Source organism: Canis lupus, chromosome 10 (genome assembly GCF_048164855.1).
Source record: "Canis lupus baileyi chromosome 10, mCanLup2.hap1, whole genome shotgun sequence".
NCBI classification, from domain to species: Eukaryota; Metazoa; Chordata; class Mammalia; order Carnivora; family Canidae; genus Canis; species Canis lupus.
The window spans coordinates 59,380,796-59,393,373 of record NC_132847.1 but is presented as its reverse complement, the minus strand read 5'-3'; the positions used below and the strand labels follow the sequence as shown (position 1 = coordinate 59,393,373).

General features: G+C 40.3%; 1 protein-coding gene across 12 annotated transcripts in view; it reads right to left on the bottom strand.

Annotated features, from left to right (window-relative positions):
* Positions 1-12,578, bottom strand: part of PLPPR1 (phospholipid phosphatase related 1) — a 540,361-nt gene that overhangs the window by 509,240 nt on the left and 18,543 nt on the right. For all 12 annotated transcript variants that reach the window (XM_072842133.1, XM_072842126.1, XM_072842135.1 and 9 more), the window contains one exon: positions 1,157-1,265. The gene's annotated coding sequence lies outside the window, so the exon portion shown is untranslated. The remainder of the gene's footprint in view (positions 1-1,156; positions 1,266-12,578) is intronic.

Below are 12,578 nucleotides of genomic sequence, written 5' to 3'. Positions count from 1 at the left end.
TGTCATGACTACAAAAGTAACTGTAGAGACATTTTAGCTAAATGGGTATTAGCCAACAGAGAAATTCTTATATTTGAAATTGGTGGCACCTGGGTGGCTCAGTCTGTTAAGCATCTGCCTTTGGCTCAGGTCATGATCCCAGGGTCCTGGGATTGAGCGCCTTCAGGCTCCCTGCTCAGGAGGGGCTCTGATTCTCCCTTACCTTCTGACCCTCCTCCCTGTTTCTCTCTCCCATTCTCTCCCTCAATCTCTCTGTCTCAAATAAATAAATATCTTTTTAAAAAATGGAGAAGTACTGAAAGGAGGAAAGTTTTTCTGTACTCATATATGTCACACTGACAACCAGCTACTCTCCCTACTTAAGTCTTGGAAAAACAAGAAGGTAATAATGGTCTGTGGGGTCCTTTCTAGTCTTCATTGTCCTATAATACTCTCTTCTCAGAAGTACTTGCTTAACCTATATCTTATTTACAGAATCCAGGCTTTTTCATGGGCTGATGCTGGACTGGCAATGGCACAGCTGTCATCTAAAAATGCATCTGAGTTCATGGCAATGAAATCCATCATTGAAATTATGCAGCAGACCTGGTTGACAACTTTCTGGAAACTTGCTGTGGCCAAAATTACTATACACAAATTAAGTCTTTATATTCATCATTATTTCCTGTTAACAATTCAGACATAATTTTTCAGGTAATTCAATGACATATAGTAAATGGCCTCTTCTATTACACTGATTTAGCAACAAACATACATGTTAATTAACCTGATTGTGGTAATCATTTCATAAAGTACATGTATATCAAGTCATCATATTGTACACTGTGTGTTAGATCTTGTTAGTTATACCCAAAAAACCTGGAAAAGAAAAAAAACATCCAGTTTATTACATGCTTAGATACCTCAGTATTCTCAGCAATAAAGCTGGGATTACAAATGTACCTTACAGAGTTGTTGTGAGGGTCAAACATTTGTGGAAGTACTTTATAAACTTTTAATTACTATATAATTTTTGTTATTAGTAGTATCAGATCCTGGAGTTTAAATGCACAGTTAATGATACACAGGATTAAGTGACAAAGTGATTTTCATTTCATTTTTACTACAGCTCATAAAAATAGTGAATGATTAATCCAGGGACGCCTGGGTGGCTAACCGGTTGGGTGTCTGCCTTTGGCTCAGGACGTGATCCTGGAGACCCGGGATCGAGTCCCACGTCGAGCTCCCTGCATGGAGCCTGCTTCTTCCTCTGCCTGTGTCTCTCTCTGTCATAAATAAATAAATAAAATCTTTTAAAAAAAAGACATTAATCCAAAGAAACACATGATATTTTAACGGACAAAATTTGTATTCTGATGATCTAGCTGAAAAATAATCATAAAATTGTACACATTCAATTCAGTACCTACGTAAACACAAATAGAAACTCTGGCCCTCCAAACATATCCCTGAGAAACAGTAATGCAAACAAAGCCAGGCCCCATGTGGGATTCACTACTCCTGCCACAAGTTCTTGCACAGATTGAAGTCTGTAAAACCTGGTTTTGTTTTTAAGTTCTTCACAGGGCTCCAGAGGATCTGCTCCTCACCTAAGTGAGGACGGAGCTGTCACAACCCTGGAAAGTAGCCGAACAATGTCTTCTCATAGTAAATGAAGATGGGAGAGAAGTTGGAAATGCCCAAAGAGCAAATGACACACTGCTTACAGCACTTCATCAGCCCACATCTGATGTGGACTGAAGTCACAGTAGCATTTTGCAATGTGTCTAATTCATAAATTAATTTCTCCTTATCAATGGAGAGTGGTTGGCAGAACAAAGAATGTGTGCCTGTGGAGGCTAGCAGTGAATGTGTGCCTATCACAATGCAAAGGGGGAGAATGAATGTGAACAGGCAATGTGTGTATGGTATGAATGGAAAGAGCTAGGTGAGTGTGGAGATGGGCAGGGAAGAGCTGGATGTGCCCTACAGGCCAGGAGCCTCCTAGGGACTCTCCACCTGTGATGTGGGAGCTCCAGCAGAGGAGCCTCCCTTTCCCCACCCACCTCCTGAACTCCAGCAGTCAATGGTGCATACAGACATATTTCTGGTAGCTGTCCAGGAGCTCATTGATCTCTTGGCAATAGCAGTAGCAGCAAGGGAAACAAAAAGAAACGCTTGCCCTTTCATTGTGAATAAGAAAAGGTAGTAAACTAGGCTGCCAACAAGAGCCTAAATAGTTATGTTTTATCTAATCAATTATATTGTATGGACAGTAAAACTACTGAACATCAGTTAATCAAAAAGACATCAATTTCACTGTTATAGTCTTGGAGTGATATTGTACAGGCACTATTTTAGCAGAAATTTTGTTCCAAAATGATTAATCAAAACTAGATAAAATACAGAAAAGCACTATTGTTCCAAATACTAGGCTTAATCCATTCATCCTGAGGGAATACATTCTAATTTCCCCATATTCCTGCAATATTTTATATCTATGCTCAAGAAAAGTCTGGAATGAAGGAAAAGATATGACTAAATGGTGGAACATTTTAGCAGCAAAACCCTTTAACTCAAAGTAGAATGATGATGAGATTAGCTGTTTCAGAAGAAAATCAAAACTATGGAAAGTAAAGAAAAATGTACGGTTGGAGTAAGCAAAGTAAATGCAGGCTCCCATAATTCACAAGAATATACATTTTGTAAGGGAAAAAAGTATTAACAATAAAGTTAATTCTCTTATCCCAAACAATTGAGCACATCAGGAAATTTTCTTTTGGAAAATAGGGGGTTCCCTGGGTGGCTCAGTGGTTTGGCGCCTGCCTTTGGCCCGGGGCACGATCCTGGGATCCCGGGATCGAGTCCCACATTGGGTTCCAGGCATGGAGCCTGCTTCTCCCTCCTCCTGTGTCTCTGCCTCTCTCTCTCTGTGTGTCTATCATAAATAAATAAATAAATAAATAAATAAATAAATAAATAAATAAATCTATCTTTAAAAAAAGAAAAGAAAGAAAAAAGAAAATTGTGTGTTCAAGAAATAAGAATTATATGGGGCACCTGGGTGGCTCAGTCCATTAAGTGTCCAATCTTGGTTTCAGCTTAAGTCATGATCTCACGGTCATGAGACTGAGCCCTGCACCAGGCTGCATACTTAGCTTAGAGTCTGAGATTCTTTCTCCCTCCCCCTCTACTCCTCCCCCTGCTCACTCGCACCCTCTCCCTCTCCCTCTCTCTCTCTCTCATAAATTAATAAATAAAAATTTTAAAAAAACAAATAAGAATTATCTGTAAATGGAACCTTTGAAAACAGAGACAGGGCACAGAGATAAGAATCATTTCTACTCTAGAAGAAAGATGCAGTTTGGTACTGTGGAGATCTATTTGAGAGTACAAATCCAATTCTACTGCTCTCAGTGCTTAGTGTCTCTAGGATTCTCTAGCCATTTCCTTCTGCAGGGGCCCAAATATGACAGCATATGCTGCATGGGATGGCCATTAACAAAGAAATGTGGGCTTAGTATAAGAATCAATCCCAGCTGTCATCTTATGTGATCACAAGATAATTTTTAAAGCCCAAATAATTTCCTTGATTTGGTGTTAAGGCAATTGAGCTCATTTTTCAGTAGCTAAAAGTACATAATCATATATTTACCCCTAACCACTTAAAAGGGAAACAGAATGCTGTATTTCTCAAGAGAAGCAGACTTGGCTTGCCCGGACTATAGATCAAATTAAGTGGGGGCCATGAGGCAAATGAGCTCAGATTTGGGACAACACATTCTGTCAATGGATTTGGCTCCATTAGACTTGGGTTACAAACTACACCAAAATAATGGGATTTGGTTCCATGTGAGAACAAAATTATGGAGTTTAAAAAAAAAAAAAAAAAAGACTCCTTCCCATTACAATCAACCATTCTGCAAGGGAAATGCACCCAAATGAATTAGTTGTGTAACTGTTACTCTTTCATTAAAATGATTTAATAGTTCTACAAATGTCATGGCATTAGCATTTTATGCAAAGCTATAAAACAGTAGCAAGTAAAAAAAATCAACTGCCTTTAAAAGTCAGCACTTTTGGACTATGTTTATGAGACTACACGGTCACTTTGTGATATGAAATGGCAGCATCACTAAGATAAATATTGCTTGCTGGCCAGTTTTATTTTGGGCAGAAGGCCATTAAAGGAAGAAGGCTGATGAATTCTTCTTTCATTTGGATGGGCTTCAACAATTCATGGATATTGGCTTAACTCAACTAAGGAAAAGAGAAGGTTTTTGGAGTATCTCCTTAAGAGATTATTTAATTTCATATTCCTACGATGTTTAAACTACTCCTTTCAGGACAATCTAAAAACATATCTACAAGCAGGTGATAGACAGACTTGTGATGGCAAAACAAATGACTTCCAGAAAGACAAAGGTGCTGACTCTGTTGACAGTCTATCCCTAATCCATTGGATCTCTAAATAAATATTAAATGTTTACCATTCTCAATAGAGTATGCCACATGATGATCATATTTTCATTGGTTGTTTCCAAAGCTATTCCTTAAACAAAATTTTGATAAGAATTAACAACACAATTAGGCTGGAGAATAGCCTAGAAGGTCTAAATTACTAACTGGACATTAGCCAACTGCTAGGGTTTAATGGCAACAAGTGTTTAATAATATATTGTTATTCAGATTAAAAATAAAAGTTTGGAAAAAATATATAGGAAGAAAGAAAAAAGAAAAAAGAAGAGAAGAGAAAGAAAAGAAAAGAAAAGAAGAAAAGAAAAGAAAAGAAAAGAAAAGAAAAGAAAAGAAAAGAAAAGAAAAGAAAAGAAAAGAAAAGGAAAGGAAAGGAAAGAAAGGGCCACCTGGGTGGATCAGTCAACCAAGCATCTGACGTCAGCTCAGGTCATGATCCTGGGGTCCCGGGATGGAGCCCTGGATTGGACTCTGCTCAGCAGGAAACCTGCTTCTTCCTCTCCTTCTGCCATTCCCCCCACTTGTGCTGTCTGGCTCTGTCTATCTGTCAAATAAATAAATAAAATCTTTAAAAAAAGAAAAAAGGGAAGGAGAGAGGGGAGGAGGGAGACAGAAAGGTATGTAGGTTTTGGACTGTCATAATTTTGAGTGTCGATTGATAAGATTTAAGTGATTAATAGACTATCAATGGTCCTTCATGAGCTGATGCCATGTAAGAGACTGGTTAACAAAAATGAATAGGTTCACAAAACAAGTCCCTTTTCTGTGCTATTGGTCTTATTTGCATATTACCTAGGCTACTCTTTGGCTAACACGTTCAATAACGTATTAAAAGGAGACTGCTTGGGGCCTGCCTTTGGCCCAGGGTGTGATCCTGGAGTCTCTGGATCAAGTCCCACATCGGGCTCCCTGCATGGAGCCTGCTTCTCTCTCTGCCTATGTCTCTGCCTCTCTGCCTCTCTCTCTCTCTCTCTGTCTGTCTTTCATGAATAAATAAATAAAATCTTTAAAAAAAAGAGAGAGAAAGAAAGAAAGAAAGGAAAGAATCTCTCTGTCTTTCATGAATAAATAAAATCTTTAAAAAAAGAGAAAGAAAGAAAGAAAGAAAGAGAAAGAAAGAAAAGAAAAAGAAGAGAAAGAAAGAAAAAGAAAGAAAGAAAGAAAGAAAGAAAGAAAGAAAGAAAGAAAGAAAGAAAGAAAGAAAGAAAGAAGAAAGAAAAAGAAAGAAAGGAGACTGCTTGATGTAGTGGGAGAACACTGACTTTGGAATATTAAGATCTGGGTTAAAATTCTAGCTTGATCTTGGGAAATCACATAGCTTGTCTTTACACTAAGACCCTGGATTGGATGAAGTTCTCATCTACAAAATGAAGTGGACTGAATGGTGTGGAGGAAGGAGAACACCGCATTACCACACAATAGTGACAGGCCACTAGTGGCGTGCCCAACAATTGTCAAGATTAGTCAGAGGGTATAGGAAAACTCTGTGTAGCCCCTTAATATCTACCTATTAAATGATGTGGAAAACTGGTCACAATGGATTAGAAGAGGGCTTTTCGGGCCCCCATATGATATCATTCCAGTCATAAGATAACTTCATTTATAATCTTAGACTTCTAAATTTATGTTACTCTAATCACTTTTAGGAGGAGGGGCAAGATAGCGGAAGAGTAGGGTCTCCAAATCACCTGTTTCACCAAATTACCTAGAAAACCTTCAAATTATCCTGAAAATCTATGAATTCGGCCTGAGATTTAAAGAGAGACCAGCTGGAATGCTGCAGTAAGAAGAGTTCGCGCTTCTATCGAGGTAGGAAGACGGGGAAAAAGAAAGAAACAAAAGGCCTCCAAGGGGGAGGGGCCCGAGAGGAGCGGGGCTAAGGCCGGGCGAGTGTCCCCAGGACAGGAGAGCCCCGTCCAGGAGAAGCAGGAGCTGCACCAACCTTCCCGGGGGGAAAGGCCTCCCAGGGAGTTGGAGCAGGACCCCAGGGCGGCGGGGATGCCCTCGGGCTCCCGGGGACACTAACAGACACCTGTGCCCCGGGAGAGTGCGCCGAGCTCCCTAAGGGCTGCAGCGCGGGCGGCGGGACCCGGGGGCGGCTCCGCGGAGGGGGCTGCGGGGCGGGAGCACGAATCCAACAGCACAGGCTCCGGAACACAGGGCGCCGGGACACAGCCCAGGATCCGGCCTCCCCCGGGACAGGCAGAGGCCGGGAGGGCCCAGGACCGCAAGGACGCTCCTGCCCCGAGCTGAGCAGATCAGCGGCCCCGCCCCAGAGCCTCCAGGCCCTGCAGACCGAGAGCTCCGGAGTTACTGCAGGAGGTGACTCCAGGGCTCCAGAGCTGGCCCCGCCACTGGGGCTGTTCCTCCTGGGGCCTCACGGGGTAAACAACCCCCACTGAGCCCTGCACCAGGCAGGGGCACAGCAGCTCCCCCAAGTGCTCACACCTGAAAATCAGCACAACAGGCCCCTCCCCCAGAAGACCAGCTAGACCGACAAGTTCCAGGGGAAGTCAAGGGACTGAAAGTACACAGAATCAGAAGATACTGCCCTGTGGTTATTTTTGTTGTTGTTGTGGTTGTTGTTGTTGTTGTTTTTATTTTGGGGTTTTTTGTTTTGTTTTGTTTTTTTGCTTTTTGATTTGTTTCCTTCCCCCACCTTTTTTTTTTCCTTTCTTTCTTTTTCTTTCACTTTTTCTTCTCTTTTTTTTTCTTCCTTTTTTCTTTTTTCTTTTTCTCTTTTCTTTCCTTCTTTCTCTCCTCTCTTTTTCTCCTTTTCCCAATACAACTTGCTTTTGGCCACTCTGCACTGAGCAAAATGACTAGAAGGAAAACCTCACCTCAAAAGAAAGAATCAGAAACAGTCCTCTCTCCCACAGAGTTACAAAATCTGGATTACAATTGAATGTCAGAAAGCCAATTCAGAAGCACTATTATACAGCTACTGGTGGCTCTAGAAAAAAGTATAAAGGACTCAAGAGACTTCATGACTGCAGAATTTAGAGCTAATCAGGCAGAAATTAAAAATCAATTGAATGAGATGCAATCCAAACTAGAAGTCCTAATGACCAGGGTTAACGAGGTGGAAGAACGAGTGAATGACATAGAAGACAAGTTGATGGCAAAGAGGGAAACTGAGGAAAAAAGAGACAAACAATTAAAAGACTATGAAGATAGATTAAGGGAAATAAACGACAGCCCGAGGAAGAAAAACCTACATTTAATTGGGGTTCCCGAGGGCGCCGGAAGGGACAGAGGGCCAGAATATGTATTTGAACATAATCCTAACAAATCCTAACTGAAAACTTTCCTAATCTGGGAAGGGAAACAGGCCTTCAGGTCCAGGAAATAGAGAGCTCCCCCTCTAAAATCAATAAAAACCATTCAACACCTCGACATTTAATAGTTAAGCTTGCAAATTCCAAAGATAAAGAGAAGATCCTTAAGCAGCAAGAGACAAGAAATCCCTGACTTTTATGGGGAAGAGAATTAGGGTAACAGCAGACCTCTCCACAGAGACCTGGCAGGCCAGAAAGGACTGGCAGGATATATTCAGGATCCTAAATGAGAAGAACATGCAACCAAAAATACTTTATCAGGCAAGGCTCTCATTCAAAATGGAAGGAGAGAAAAAGAGCTTCCAAGACAGGCAGGAACTGAAAGAATATGTGACCTCCAAACCAGCTCTGCAAGAAATTTTAATGGGGACCCTTAAAATTCCCCTTTAAGAAGAAGTTCAGTGGAACAATCCACAAAAACAAGGACTGAATACATATCATGATGACACTAAACTCCTATCTCTCAATAGTAACTCTGAACGTGAACGGGCTTAATGACCCCATCAAAAGGCGCAGGGTTTCAGACTGGATAAAAAAGCAACACCCACCTATTTGCTGTCTACAAGAGACTCATTTTAGACAGAAGAACACCAACAGCCTGAAAATAAAAGGTTGGAAAACCATTTACCATTCAAATGGTCCTCAAAAGAAAGCAGGGGAAGCCATCCTTATATCAGATAAACTAAAATTTACCCCGAAGACTATAGTGAGAGATGAAGAGGGACACTATATCATACTTAAAGGATCTATCCAAAAAGAGGACTTAACAATCCTCAAAATATATGCTCCGAATGTGGGAGCTGCCAAATATATCAATCAATTAATAACCGAAGTGAAGAAATACTTAGATAATAATACACTTATACTTGGTGACTTCAATCTAGCTCTTTCTATACTCAATAGGTCTTCTAAGCACAGCATCTCCAAAGAAATGAGAGCTTTAAATGATACACTGGACCAGATGGATTTCACAGATATCTACAGAACTTTACATCCAAACTCAACTGAATACACATTCTTCTCAAGTGCACATGGGACTTTCTCCAGAATAGACCACATACTGGGTCACAAATTGGGTCTGAACCGATACCAAAAGATTGGGATCGTCCCCTGCATATTCTCAGACCATAATGCCTTGAAATTAGAACTAAATCACAACAAGAAGTTTGGAAGGACCTCAAACACGTGGAGGTTAAGGACCATCCTGCTAAAAGATGAAAGGGTCAACCAGGAAATTAAGGAAGAATTAAAAAGATTCAAGGAAACTAATGAGAATGAAGATACAACCATTCAAAATCTTTGGGATGCAGCAAAAGCAGTCCTAAGGGGGAAATACATTGCAATACAAGCATCCATTCAAAAACTGGAGAGAACTCAAATACAAAAGCTAACCTTACACATAAAGGAGCTAGAGAAAAAAAAGCAAATAGATCCTACACCCAGCAGAAGAAGAGAGTTAATAAAGATTCGAGCAGAACTCATTGAAATCGAGACCAGAAGAACTGTGGAACAGATTAACAGAACCAGGAGTTGGTTCTATGAAAGAATAAATAAGATAGATAAACCATTAGCCAGCCTTATTAAAAAGAAGAGAGAGAAGACTCAAATTAATAAAATCATGAATGAAAAAGGAGAGATCACTACCAACACCAAGGAAATACAAACGATTTTAAAAACATATTATGAACAGCTATACGCCAATAAATTAGGCAATCTAGAAGAAATGGACGCATTCCTGGAAAGCCACAAACTACCAAAACTGGAACAGGAAGAAACAGAAAACCTGAACAGGCCAATAACCAGGGAGAAAATTGAAGCAGTCATCAAAAACCTCCCAAGACACAAAAGCCCAGGGCCAGATGGCTTCCCAGGGGAATTCATTCAAACGTTTAAAAAAGAAACCATACCTATTCTCCTAAAGCTGATTGGAAAGATAGAAAGAGATGGAGTACTTCCAAATTCATTCTATGAGGCCAGCATCACCTTAATTCCAAAACCAGACAAAGACCCCACCAAAAAGGAGAATTACAGACCAATATCCCTGATTAACATGGATGCAAAAATTCTCAACAAGATACTAGCCAATAGGATCCAACAGTACATTAAGAAAATTATTCACCATGACCAAGTAGGATTTATCCCCAGGACACAAGGCTGGTTCAACACTCGTAAAACTATCAATGTGATTCATCGTATCAGCAAGAGAAAAACCAAGAACCATATGATCCTCTCATTAGATGCAGAGAAAGCTTTTGACAAAATACAGCATCCATTTCTGACCAAAACTCTTCAGACTGTAGGGATATAGGGAACATTCCTCAACATCTTAAAAGCCATCTACGAAAAGCCCACAGCAAATATCATTCTTAATGGGGAAGCACTGGGAGCCTTTCCCCTAAGATCAGGAACAAGACAGGGATGTCCACTCTCACCACTGCTATTCAACATAGTACTGGAAGTCCTAGCCTCAGCAATCAGACAACAAAAAGACATTAAAGGCATTCAAATTGGCAAAGAAGTAGTCAAACTCTCCCTCTTCACCGATGACATGATACTCTACAAAGAAAACCCAAAAGCCTCCACCCCAAGATTGCTAGAACTCATACAGCAATTTGGTAGCATGGCAGGATACAAAATCAATGCCCAGAAATCAGTGGCATTTCTATACACTGAGACTGAAGAAAGAGAAATTAAGGAGTCAATCCCATTTACAATTGCACCCAAAAGCATAAGATACCTAGGAATAAACCTAACCAAAGAGGTAAAGGATCTATACCCTAAAAACTATAGAACACTTCTGAAAGTAATTGAGGAAGACACAAAGAGATGGAAAAATATTCCATGCTCATGGATTGGCAGAATTAATATTGTGAAAATGTCAATGTTACCCAGGGCAATATACACGTTTAATGCAATCCCTATCAAAATACCATGGACTTTCTTCAGAGAGTTGGAACAAATTATTTTAAGATTTGTGTGGAATCAGAAAAGACCCCAAATAGCCAGGGGAATTTTAAAAAAGAAAACCATAGCTGGGGGCATCACAATGCCAGGTTGTACTACAAAGCTGTGGTCATCGAGACAGTTTGGTACTGGCACAGAAACAGACACATAGATCAATGGAACAGAATAGAGAACCCAGAAGTGGACCCTCAACTTTATGGTCAACTAATATTCAATAAAGGAGGAAAGACTATCCATTGGAAGAAAGACAGTCTCTTCAATAAATGGTGCTGGGAAAATTGGACATCCACATGCAGAAGAATGAAACTAGACCACTCTCTTTCACCATACACAAAGATAAACTCAAAATGGATGAAAGATCTAAATGTGGGACAAGATTCCATCAAAATCCTAGAGGAGAACACAGGCAACACCTTTTTTGAACTGAGCCACAGTAACTTCTTGCAAGATACATCCATGATTGCAAGATTCTTTTGCCTTAAAAGAAACAAAAGCAAAAATGAACTATTGCGACTTCATCAAGATAAGAAGCTTTTGCACAGCAAAGGATACAGTCAACAAAACTCAAAGACAACCTACAGAATGGGAGAAGATATTTGCAAATGACGTATCAGATAAAGGCCTAGTTTCCAAGATCTATAAAGAACTTATTAAACTCAACAGCAAAGAAACAAACAATCCAATCATGAAATGGGCAAAAGACATGAACAGAAATCTCACAGAGGAAGACATAGACATGGCCAACAAGCACATGAGAAAATGCTCTGCGTCACTTGCCATTAGGGAAATACAAATCAAAACCACAATGAGATCCCACCTCACACCAGTGAGAATGGGGAACATTAACAAGTCAGGAAACCACAAATGTTGGAGAGGATGCGGAGAAAAGGGAACCCTCTTACACTGTTGGTGGGAATGTGAACTGAGTGCAGAGTGCAGCCACTCTGGAAAACTGTGTGGAGGTTCCTCAAAGAGTTAAAAATAGACCTGCCCTACGACCCAGAAATTGCCCTGTTGGGGATTTACCCCAAAGATACAGATGCAATGAAATGCCGGGACACCTGCACCCCGATGTTTATAGCAGCAATGTCCACAATAGCCAAACTGTGGAAGGAGCCTCGGTGTCCATCGAAAGATGAGTGGATAAAGAAGATGTGGTTTATGTATACAATGGAATATTCCTCAGCCATTAGAAATGACCAATACCCACCATTTGCTTCAACGTGGATGGAACTGGAGGGTATTATGCTGAGTGAAGTAAGTCAATCGGAGAAGGACAAACATTATATGTTCTCATTCATTTGGGGAATATAAATAATAGTGAAAGGGAATATAAGGGAAGGGAGAAGAAATGTGTGGGAAATATCAGAAAGGGAGACAGAACATAAAGACTCCTAATTCTGGGAAACGAACTAGGGGTGGTAGAAGGGGAGGAGGGCAGGGGATGGGAGTGAATGGGGGATGAGCACTGGGGGTTATTCTGTATGTTGGTAAATTGAACACCAAGAAAAATAAATTTAAAAAAAAATTAAAATTAAAATTAAAAAATCACTTTTAAAATACTATATTCTATGGGGTGCTTGGTGGCTCAGTCAGTTAAGGGACCAACTCTAGGTTTCTGCTCAGGACTGATCTCAGTCAGGGTCATGAGACTGAGCCCCCAGCAAGCTCTGAGTTCAGTGCAGAATCTGCTTGGGTTTCTCTCTCTCCTTCTCCCTCTAACCACCCCCCCATGCACATGTGCCCTTTCCTCTCTCTCTCTAAAATAAATAGCTTAATTTTTTAAAATCTTTAAAATTCAATATTCTAATTACAATTATT